The sequence below is a fragment of the Haliaeetus leucocephalus genome, unplaced genomic scaffold (assembly GCF_000737465.1).
Source record: "Haliaeetus leucocephalus isolate CR32 unplaced genomic scaffold, Haliaeetus_leucocephalus-4.0 Scaffold148, whole genome shotgun sequence".
Lineage (NCBI taxonomy): Eukaryota > Metazoa > Chordata > Aves > Accipitriformes > Accipitridae > Haliaeetus > Haliaeetus leucocephalus.
Window position 1 is genome coordinate 513,653 of NW_010972584.1, and position 11,456 is coordinate 525,108.

The 11,456-nt window shown below is 48.2% G+C and overlaps 1 protein-coding gene across 8 annotated transcripts in view; it reads left to right on the top strand.

The window, feature by feature from the left end:
- Positions 1 to 1,272: 1,272 nt before the first annotated feature.
- VPRBP (Vpr (HIV-1) binding protein) overlaps positions 1,273 to 11,456 on the top strand; it is a 64,120-nt gene continuing 53,936 nt past the window's right edge. For all 8 annotated transcript variants that reach the window (XR_773988.1, XR_773984.1, XR_773986.1 and 5 more), the window contains exons 1-2: positions 1,273 to 1,283; positions 8,070 to 8,074. The gene's annotated coding sequence lies outside the window, so the exon portion shown is untranslated. The remainder of the gene's footprint in view (positions 1,284 to 8,069; positions 8,075 to 11,456) is intronic.

Below are 11,456 nucleotides of genomic sequence, written 5' to 3' on the forward strand. Positions count from 1 at the left end.
CATTTAAAGTACATTAAACAGTATTTCTCCCTTTCATTGGCTCTGGCTTTACAATTGCTTCTGAGGTTCAGGAGCTTAAGGAAGTATCTCTGTTTTAAAAGCACATTTTCATTCCTGCAAGGCTCTCATTCTCTGTGGCATGATTTAACAAAATAGTTTTGATGGTGGATGCATTTAAGTAGGGAAATTATGGAACTGTATGTATGAAGGAGGTAACCTTGGGCCTGCTTGTTTGCATAAAATGGGAAGCAACATTAACATATTATTTCTCCATCTATGTGGCTGGAGCCTGGGCAGGTGAATGACCTTCCTTGCTCAAATGCAACATGACCTGCCCAGCCAGGCCATTGGCAGGAAGGAGGGGAGGACAATGCAATCAAGAGGCTGGGCAATTATTTTTGGAAACTTACTGTTTACAGATCAGAATAGCAGTTAAGGTGACAACATACCTGTGGGAAGGGCTTTGAGAACTGCACAGCTCTCCCTTTCAGGCACTACCAAAGGGTTATGAAACAGCAAACGGTTGCCTTTTAACAGTTCAGGGACTGGAATGTGTGTTCAGCATGTGAGGGAACAGTACTCGGGTCCTTCCCTCTCTCCAGCTTCTGGCAGAGGAAGCAGCCTCTGGGATTCCCCTCATTGCCCTGTGAGGACGCAGCACAGGACCCATGTAGATGTCCAAATGCACCCTTTCTGACCTGCAGTTGTACTGTGCTACTTTCTTGCTCCCCTCTACCCGCTTTCCTCATCTACATGGCACTGGTGAGAACAAAAGTGGAGAGTAAATTAAGCCATACGGTTTATATTACTGTCTGCACCCTGGTCTAGACCACACAAAGGATGATTTTGAAAAAGATTAATTTGCTGAAGTTAATTACTAGGAGGGGAAAGGTATTAGTAACGGGTTTATTTTCAGTTTATTTCCAAGCATCCAAAATAACTATACAAAAAAAGGCAAATTAATCAGCAAAGCATCCACCCTGCAGCCAAGCTGCACACACCCATGGTGGGGGATTGTTACAGATGGCTGAGCATGGAAACACTGCATAGCAACCAGAATTATGTGAAGTATTAGGGGAAAATTAAAGAAAAACCACAAAAGAAGAGACAGAAGAAGGCAGAGAATGACTGGAACTGTAGCTGCAGAGGGTTAGAAATCAGCCAAGTAATAGGAGTGAAGTTTACCCAGACAAGTTTCCATATACCTGCAACAGCTTCCATGCACACAGCAGCCCTGGTGTGCTTTGACATGGAGTCACAAATGCACAGGACGCGGGGCAGCGGTGACAGACCTGGTCACTCCTTTGCACAGCCACTTGCTCCACAGGAGTGAAAAGCAGTGGGCAGAGGTTTTTGTACTGATACAGACTCTTGGAAGACCAGCAGGCAGAGGAGGTGTTTCTGAACATGAGTGCCATGCTCTCAGCTCTGCTGGGAGATGAGGTGGAGGCAGGGACTGTGGCTCTCAGGGTGCTTTGATGTTGTCAGGAGATCTGTGCACCTCTCAGGGCTTTGTGGGAGAATTGCAGAGCTCTTCAGCTGTTTCAGGCTGGAGATGTATTCCACAGCACGCAAACTTGTTTTTCTTAGTCATCTTTCATTTTCTTAGGCATATTCAATTAGTCCACACCCTGGGTTTAAAATTGCTTGCATACAGTCTAGGTGCAGAGCTGAGCAGCAATGGATTGCTCCCAGGTGGTGCCTGCATGGCAAGGAGACTGCTGAATTCCCAAGAGAGGTTTGGGACACAAGTGCTCCCAGCAGTTCCCCACCATCAAGTGATCAGAGATGTGATGAGAGGCCCTGAGCAGAACTTACGATCTAGATGCTGTGACTGGGGCAGAAGCACAGGGTAAAGTCAGAGTCCTTCCAGAAAACACAGCTCAAGTATAAGGATGCTGCATCTGACACTTACATGGGGAAGAGAGGAGCCACAGCCCTCCCTCTAGCAAACCCCCCTCAGCCAGCTGCAAATCCCTCCTGGGGATTATTTCTAACTGAGCAAATTCCCACCGTCAGGTACTGTTTCCTGAGGAAGGGAGATATAAGCTGTGGAGTATGATAGTGTCTGCAGGGTGACACATTCTCCTACATGCACAGGGTAAGGGGTGTAACTCCACTGACTACAAAATCCATGTGTTACCAAAGTCTTGGAAAAGGTTCAGCCAGGGAGGACCAAGAGAGAAAAGCAGCATTGGGAAAAGGAGCAAAACGTTTTCTCTAAAAGTGTGGGGAGTCTCTACAGCCAGTCCAGCAAACTGGGTTTTGTGAACTTGTCTGGCTGCAAGAAAGCTAGTTTCTTCCTCTCCCATTTTGCAAGGCTCTTGGGAGAGTGATGCTGATCAACTCCAGGCAAGAAGGGAACTAGTTCAGAAGAGCTGGAGCTGTGAGACCTCAGCACTCCCTTTTTAGCTGCTTGCCTTTTGTGAAAGGGAGATAGAGGGAGTTGTATGGTTGGATCTGGAGATGCTGCTCTGAAGCAAACACTAAATATTCATCTCCTGGATGGTGGGTAACCACAACTGGTTTGTAAAACCTTCCACAGCGGGCAATGTTGTTCCCTGCAGTTCTCCCTTGGGGATTCATCTTCCAGGAGATTCTCCCATTGCTCATGGGCAGTATTCTGTAGCCCAGGAGAACATAATGTTAGTTAACAGTAACTAGCGCAAGAAGGTTGTGTATCACAAGGAGCTCATCAGGCAGGTACCATGGCCTGATGCACCTGTCTGCTACGAAACTGGCTGGGAACCATCCCAGCCAGTATGCTGGGAGAGGCTGGGGTGGAGATAATTCAAAATGTCTTTGACGAAATCTTGCCTTTATTATCTTAGTCACTAACATCCCACGTATTTCAAGGAGACCAGCGTTTAACTCCCACCATCCAAAGACAAAACAAAATAAACCTTGGTACTCACAGCCACAATGCAAAACTCTGCTTTATGGAAAATAGCATCCTCGCCTCAAAAAGTGGTTAAACACGCCTCCCTCTTCCTTCCTGGCTCAAAGCTTTGTATCTGTATTTCTAAAATCTCCTGTGAGTTCTGCTGTCCAAACAGCCTGTAGATGCCATAAACATCTCTCATCACTTCCTCCCATCTTTTTAACTTCTCTTTGGGCTAAAGCATTGTTTTCCTCCCAGACTACACTGAAGATTACTACAGACACTACATTACATTTAATGTTGTATTATGATAAGCATACAAACATTACATTAAACACAAAACATAGATTATCAAATAAGGTAATACAGGGAAAATTCTTGTCAGTCCCATCTAGTCGTACTGGTGATTTGGTATGTCTAACAGCTCAGAAGGATCCTTTTCTCTGAAGAAGACTTGAAGCAGAAAGAGTCAAGAGAAAAAATCTCAAAAAAACCCCACAATAATTATTCTCAGCGGGGAATGCCAAAATCATCCCTCCAGAATGCCCCTATTTCACATGTAGTTGCATTTTATCACAATTTGACAATCATATTGCAGCAGGTTGATATACACACACCCAGGAGATGGCAATTAGGCCTAGAGTAATGCACTGATCTTTAGATGATATTGTTTGCCAAGTTTGAGGTTTGCCATGCAAATGCAACTTGCAATATTGTGGCAAGTCAAGTGTACTCACAGGCTCTGAATGATATACGCTTACATGTAAACGGTCAGTACTAAAATTGGTATTTTTATAGTTCGTTGTTCCTTTGTGTCCAGAAGTGGTAAAAATGTGTCTTTCTCAGAAACCTCTTCCATTATAGAGCAATGTGTGTGTTACAGAAAATATGCTGGGCATTCAGCTTGAATGATAATGCAGAGCTTCACATCACCCATTTATCATCATTTGCAGTTGTTACTGGACATCTGAACTGCTCCTAACTGCAGCTCCAGAAGCAGAGATGACATTCAGATATTTTTCCGGTTATCATTTACCAATGCTGGTTTTAGAATAAGGATAAGGATCTGCATCCCAACAGTCACTTGCATCCCCAAAAGAATAGCCCACTATATAAAATACTCTGCACTCCTACAAATGCAACTAAATGTTCACAAAGCTCCCTGGAGAGCAAAGCCCATAAGTATGTCTCTGCAGTTGCTAACACAGTGCACTGTGCCCTGGGAGGCAGTGGGATTTTTCTCCTTTGTGGGTTGGCACCAGATTTAATTCCTAAAAATTCAGTGCTTTCCCTTCCCCTTCTGCCCTATCATCAGGTCCTTCTGTTTTATTTGTGCAAAGGAATTTATGAAACTTTATTCTTGCTATATTTCCCCCCTCCCGCTGCTGACTAGGGCTATGAAGCACCTGGAAGAAAGAGACAGCAGGCGAGGGGAAGAGGGAGGAGAAGAGCTCTCGAGCCAGCACCGCCGTCTTGACCTGACATTTTGAGTTCAGCAGAAGAACCGGCACTTTATGATGTCAACGACGGTGGGGATCCGGGCCTGCGCCATTAACACCAATGCGCCAAGGCCTGCCCGCATTTCCAAGGTATGTGGGCTTGGTGGTGCTCCGCGTTTCAGTAAGTGGCCCTGAAACATCCTCCCTGTCCCGGAGCATTTCTGGGGCCACAGAGGCCATTTGGGGTCAGGACAGCACAAAGAGAGGTGTTGCCAGAGGAAGTCACTCCTTTCAGATGAAAAAACATGAACTGTTTCATGGGAGACAGAAACTTAGGGCAAGCGTCCTGGGTAAATCCGAGTGCAAGCTCCTGCAGCCTGTCCCTCTTTGCAGCTTTACGTTACCTCACTTCAGCTGATGATTTTTTGTGTGTCAAAAGCTGTTGAATGCTTTATGCTGCTAGGGCAGCTTCAGAGCAAGGCGTGGCTGAGTGTAAATGAGAGTAAAGGGACCTGTGTTCAGACTTTACAGTGGTCCAGGTCCAAACGTCTTGGTAGCAATTGCAGTGGTAGCATGCACACATGGCTGCTGATATCTGCGAAGCTCTGAGAGCTGTAACCACCACCACTGTCCAGTTAAAGACTAGGATTATCAAATACTGGAGAAGCTATGTACGACAAACACCTCATAGTTGTTACTAAGACCCTTGATGGAATCCCTCAGCAACAAAACAATTCATGAATCCAAAATTAACATGTTTGCACGTCTACAGTGCAAATCATTATAGCCCACCATCATAAATTTGCTTATTGTTTCCCCATGCATCAAAACTGTCACATACAGACACTTGACCCAGTTAACTCCTGTAGAGAGAAGTCATGAAGAGAACAGATATATAACCTGCACTTAAGGCCTGATAATCTCTCTTAAAAAAAGAGAAAAAAACCCAAAACAAACCTCTCCTCCTCTTAAAAAGGATAGTTGTCTTAAACCCATACTTTTTCCTGGTTTTATTTAGTCTTTGTTTTTTAAAGCTGCTGTTGTTACAAGTAATCCCTAAGATCCTTGTTGCTGGAAAACATTAGGAGGAAATTGTTTATATTCCCTGTGTGTGTCTTGCAGGCATTTCATAGCACGCTGTGCATAATCTTTTCTTGCTTCCTCCTGTATGAAGAATTTTCTTTGCTAGTTGAGTGGCTGTTTCCTATAGTAACATAATAGATAAAAAAGGAAAACTCTTGTTAAACCATAAAAACTAGCAAAGGATTTTGTGTAGTGCCTGAAATGAACTTTTAACTCATTCCCAGTTAGAGAAATCAATTAGTCAGAAAACCATGTCTCACTGCCATAATGCCACTTTCTGCTTACTTACTATCCCCTACTTTTCTCCTGTTCTCCCTTGTATATTCTGTGTACATGGTTTATCTGTGCACTTCCACTCTCCCAAAGGCTCTTTCGCAATTGCTGGGTCATGGCTGCATCCCCCTGGGTAATACACAGCCCATATAACACAGGATGTATCAATTACCCCACTTTACAGTGATTTGGGATAGAGGAGATGTATGAATACCTGCTTGAAGCTGCTAGATGTCCGTGAGAAGCTGAGCATAAAGCTCTGAGCAAGACTCTGCCCAGTACTAGCTACTGTGCAGCATTACTGCAGTGTGGTCAGGATTCAGGTGCCACGCTACTGGAAAGCAAGAGGCTTATGCCAGTGCATGAACCTCTACTTCACGCAACAGTGATCACTTTGAATTATTTAACTGTCCTGCTGACTTTTAGCTTGTGAACGCAGATGTGCTGTCATTCAGATGCTCAGCTAGGCAGAGTTACGTGCTCTTGGCGTTGGACTGAGTGTCTGAATGGGGAGTTTTGGCACTAGCCTGTTTGGAAGAAAGCTATTTGCCTGCTCGAGTTCTCATTAGTATCTGAGCCGATGAACTACATTCTTCTGCATTTCTATGTTCCTAGATATAGATCTGGCTTCTTTCTTCAGTCTGGGCTAAATTCTCAGCCAAACCATTGCTCAGGGGGAGCTGGCTGGTGAGCCTGTGTCTGCACTGCTGAATTCATGCAAACACTTGGAGAGCCTGAGGTGCACTGTCTGCCTGACGGCAAGTCCTGCAGACCCTGTGAGTGTCCAGAAGAGTTAGCGTAGTTGGCCATGATACAGTCCTTGATGCTTTCAAGAGTGAAACTGCTTCTACTGATCTACAGTAGCAGAACAATGCACAATGGTAGCTGGGCCTCTGCCAAAATGTAGGTCTCTCCCTAGCCCCTCGTCATAAATACCTCAGCTGGTTTTAGCTTGTGTTGCTGTGTTAGCTCCAGCCCAGAGAAAAAACTGCCCCAGAAGCCATGCTATCACTCTTCTTCTATCACTCTTTTCTCTCCCCACAAATGACAGCCTTGAACTCCTTTTGCAGTAGATAATGTCAGCCTGCTGCCACTGTCTCTCACTTCATCTCCATCTGGGAAACAGAGAAGTTTTATCTGCTGCAAGAAACTTCTCTTTGCACTTTGCTTCGCCTTTTCTGCTGGAAGGAAAGCCCAAATGCTCTCTCCACACACAGGAGCAGGTTTAGCTCTCAGAAGAGGCGGTAACTGCATTCCCTGGGGCAACATCCACCCCTGCTGCACTCTGTGCATTGCCTTTTCACACTCCATTCATGAGTGGGTCTCCCCTGCCTTACCCACTCAGAAATAGCAAAGGAGAACAGGCAGAATTTCACTGAATGAACAAATTTTGTCTGCACTTTTACATTTTATTTCTCCACCCAGTTGTTGGATGTTTTTGCTCTATGTGTGTGCACACAAATGGCTCTTTCTAAGCACATCAGCCCCGGATGATTGCTTGTTAATTTGTGCTTTGGGCTATTTTGCTTGCTCTCCCCTCCTTCGACGAGGATGCTGGTCTGGTGTGATGATCATGGTGTGCCACCTAGTGATGGGACTATTCCTTTGTCGCACATCATTTATCATGGGCACTGAGTGCACATATTTTGGCCCCGTTTGCCCCCAGTCACCTGGATTACAGGTAACCTGTGGCAATGCCTGCAGCCTCTCGGCTCTGCTCAGTCTGTCCAGGCAAGGACGATCCCACTGCACTGCCTCCTCCTGCTTACTCCCACTGTCTTTCTCCCATCTTTCTACAGTAGTATCTGCCTTCTCTCAGATGTAGGCAAGAAGCAGGAGCAGACCATTTGCTGATGTGCTGGCTGCCAAGCTTGCAGGCATAAACTAATCCATCAAGCAATGTTTTTGCACAGCATGTGAAAATTTAGCTTTATATACATGGCACACAAGTGCTGTTGGGGAGTCTAGACAGTGTTTAAAGCCCCTGTGGCATGAAGGATATCATTGCAAGTATTAGCCGCCATGGTACTGCATCACGCCTCATAAAACAACTTCTGAGCTATCCAGGCAGATCAAGGCTGGAAGAATGATATATGGTACTAAGGCTGGAGCTGAGGCCTTCTTGGGAGAGCTTTGTGTCTGCTGCTCACTCCCCAGATACCCACAGGCACTGCAGCAGACTGGCAGGGTGGAAGGGAGGAAAGCACTCCCCAGAGAAGCACGTGGCAGCTGAACTGGTGCGCAGGCAGACTGACCTCCACTGCATTCCTGGAAGATGTCCTCCGTTCCCAGGTGCAGCTCCACAGACGTCTGACCTCCCGCCTGGTTTCCGCAGTCCCCTGGGGCATGGGAGTTGTAAAGAAACACCCTTCAGTTTACAAGCATCTTAGCAGGGCAGGTTTAGACCCTCCCAAAGGTTCAGTACCTGGCATTGTACCCATTGTACCTAGATGCTGCCAGGGAATCCAGCTGGGTGCTGTGTGTAGTTACAGCAGCAGTGTGATACACACAAGTGCTGAGAAGGGACTGAACTCTATTACTGGACTTACTACTCACCTGCTCTGAGTCATGCAGCGACATTATGCTGCAGAGGTTGGTAACTGCTAAGTCAGTAACTACTGTCTCAGCTATCCTGCAACAGAAACTCAATTGCAAGTAGAAACATGGTGATGAGCAAACTGACTCCTGCAAGCAGATGGGGCAATTAATAAAAGGTGAAGTGTAGGAAGTCAATAAACTTTATCAGTGTAGAACTGTGTTGGAGGTCAAGGTAAGCAGTTAACTCTCCTGAAAGCCTAAAGGGTCCTCCTCTCTTTGTAGGGTAGCTGCGGTGAGGAGTCTCTGAATGTTGCGAGCTTCCTGATCACAAACTTTTTTCTCATCCTCAGAGCAAAGGACTGTTCAGGCAGGAAGGTGAAGCTGCTGCCTGGAGGCTGGGTCTGGGACTCTCTGCCTTTGTCAGCAGCTGTGAGTGGATGAGGCATCCCAGTCACATACTTCCACTCTTAGCTGTACTTGATGCATGCTCTGGAAACAGAGCTTGTGTCTTCCTGGCTTGTCTTACCAGTGCTGTTCCTCCTCTGATTCCACAATTAATTGTCCTTAAGTCTAGAAGCTTATTAGAGCCTGGTGAAGTGGGTTTATCCTGTCTTTACAAACTGCTGATCTTACCATTGTATTGCAAGGTGATCTGGGATATCCCAGCAACGGGGAGAAGTGGTTATTTTGTTCAAGGGAGCTTGAGCTTTGATTCAGCCTTAAGTCATCATTACTATCACTTGACCATCCTATGTGACTGTGTTGTCTTTCTGGCTGGGGAGCCCATGGAGGTGAACATGCAGAGATAACCTGCCCCTCCTTGCACACCACAGGCCTCTCCGCCACCTCTCGGCCACAAGATGCCACAGGGCAAGAGGTGCGAGCTTACTGCTGGCCTCTTGTTTTTATTGCTCTGCAATCCACAGCAATGTTTTGTTTGTTAGTTTTTTCTTCAATTGCACTATTAAAGCAAAGTGTTGGTGTGAGGGTGGGAGCTCACTCGCTACATCCAGTGCTCAGGGGGATTTCTGCTGCAGGATTCTCACTGCAGTTGTTATCCTGTAGTTAATCAACACTTCACAGTCAAATATTGTAAGCGTGGTAGCAGAATCTGTACCTGTCCAAACACTGCCTGGGGCAGGGGTTTATACAGTTGCAGTGTAAGAAAGGGGGTTAATGTGGGCACAGGGGGCAGGAAGCATCTCATCTGGGAATGGTGCCAGTGCTTATGAAGCCTTTCCCTGAGAGGGAGGACCCAGTTTCCTCTTATTTACTCATGTTTTCTCTTCTTTATTCTTTTAAGAGAAGAGCTCCTGCCAGTACCTGGGCAATTACTAGAGGACTGTAGTGCCAGCTGAGGTTTCATTGCTTTTAAAGAGAAACCAAATTAAAGGAGAGCTTATACCGTCTTGGCCCTGCAAAGTGAGCCAGTAGGACTCTGACCTGCCCTGTGGGGAACAAGGGTGTTAGACTGAGTCCTTCTCAAATATCTCCTGAGGCCTGGAAATGCAGGAGCTGGAGGCCTGAGCACTTCAGGAGGCTGTGGCAGAGCTGCCAAGGGGTAGCTACAAGCTGTCCTATTCCAACAACGTACCAGGCTTTTGCAATGAAGCAGCAGGCTCCAAGCCTCCTTACCTGCTCAGGTGAGCCTGGGGACTGAACCCCACTTTTCTGAGAAGTGACCCTATTTACAGTGCACCATAGATGTGACAGGAACTGGAAACCTTAATTTTGCTCTTAGCCCTTTGAACTTCGGTGATGAGGAGATGGGAGTGATAACCTCTGCAGCTTCCCTCCTGAACAGCTCTGTGGCTGGCCTAGAGGCTGCCAGGTGCCTTGCAGGGGGAGAAGGCAGCGCAGATGTGGATGTGCTGCTCTTCCCTGGATAATAATGCTGCAGGCAGGTCTGATACCTTTGATCCTCCAACCAGCCATGGGGGCATGAGTGAGAAGTGTACCCTTCGAGGTCTTCCTCCCCCTCAGAAACAGTAACCTCGCTGAGTGCATAGATCTTCTCCATGGGTAACTTAATATGCCGGGGGCAAGGGACAGTACAGAATAAGAACTTATTACTGTAAAAGCACACAGTGCCCCCAAAGAGCTGGGCTACTTCCACCGCGGAGCCAACAGACAAGGGAAAAAATCCCAGAGGAATGGAAGAGTTTGCACACGGAAAGCAAACAGGGATGGGGCTACGCAATGCCGTAGGGTTTCTCTGTACACAGACCCTCTCTCATTGCATGCATGTGCTTAGCTTCTCCTGGGGGGTGTTAGGGGAAAGGACTGGGGAGAGGATGAACTCCCGCAGCCGGGAGGAAGGGTGGGGATGTGAGAAGAGGATCTTGCCCCAGAGGCCCAGGAGAGCCTGAGAAATGCTTCGGTCCAGTCTCCGCTTCCTGCTGCTGGGCATGGCCCAGAGCGGAGGTGGGTGTTCGGCACCGCTGTGGCGTTCGGCTTCCACTGCCAAAACCGGTCCCCATTTAACTGGGAAGAAATTAGGATGGTGTTCCTGTCTTGCAGACAAGAAGAGGAGGAACCGCTCCGGAGAGGGAGGGAAAGGCAGGCATGCTCGTCGTCTGAGCTCGCCTTCTCGCTAGAACACCCTGTCGTCCACCTGGAAGTAGCGGTAAGCGGGTGAGCAACACATAAGTGAACGCTCAGCCTTGACGTGAGAAAGGAAGAGACAGACACGGCTGGTGACGGTCCCTGCCGTGCCCCTTGGGGCTGGAGGACGGGATGGCAGTGTGCCCGTTGCTATGCCGCTATCGGGGCAAGACACCCGGGTATCGGGGCCGGCGGCTGCTGCTCGGTGACATCTCGGTGCCAGCCTGGGAAAAGCAGAATAAACAGCCTCGCCTCTCTCCCAGGAAAACGCCCCTTCGCCTACGAGCCGCCGCAGCCGCGGTGCTTTGGGCTGGGCTGGGCTGGCGGAGGCGCAATGGCGGCCCCCGCCGGGAACTACAACTCCCAGACCCCTCCGCGGCGCGGCTTCCCCTCCCCGAGGGGAGGGGGAGGCAGGCGCTTGCGCACGCGCAGCGGGCTCACCCCGCGCGAACTCCGTTTCCCGGGAGGCCGAGCGCGAGGCCCCTTGCCGCCTCCCTCCCCGCGGCTCGCAACGCCGCCTCGCGCTCCGTGACGCGACCCCTAAGCGTGGTGACGCGCAAAGTGTGTGCCCGCCATAGCAATCGCGGCCGCCGCGGGGTGTGCGGGGCCGAGCGCAGGGGCCGGGGGGGGCAGCGGCG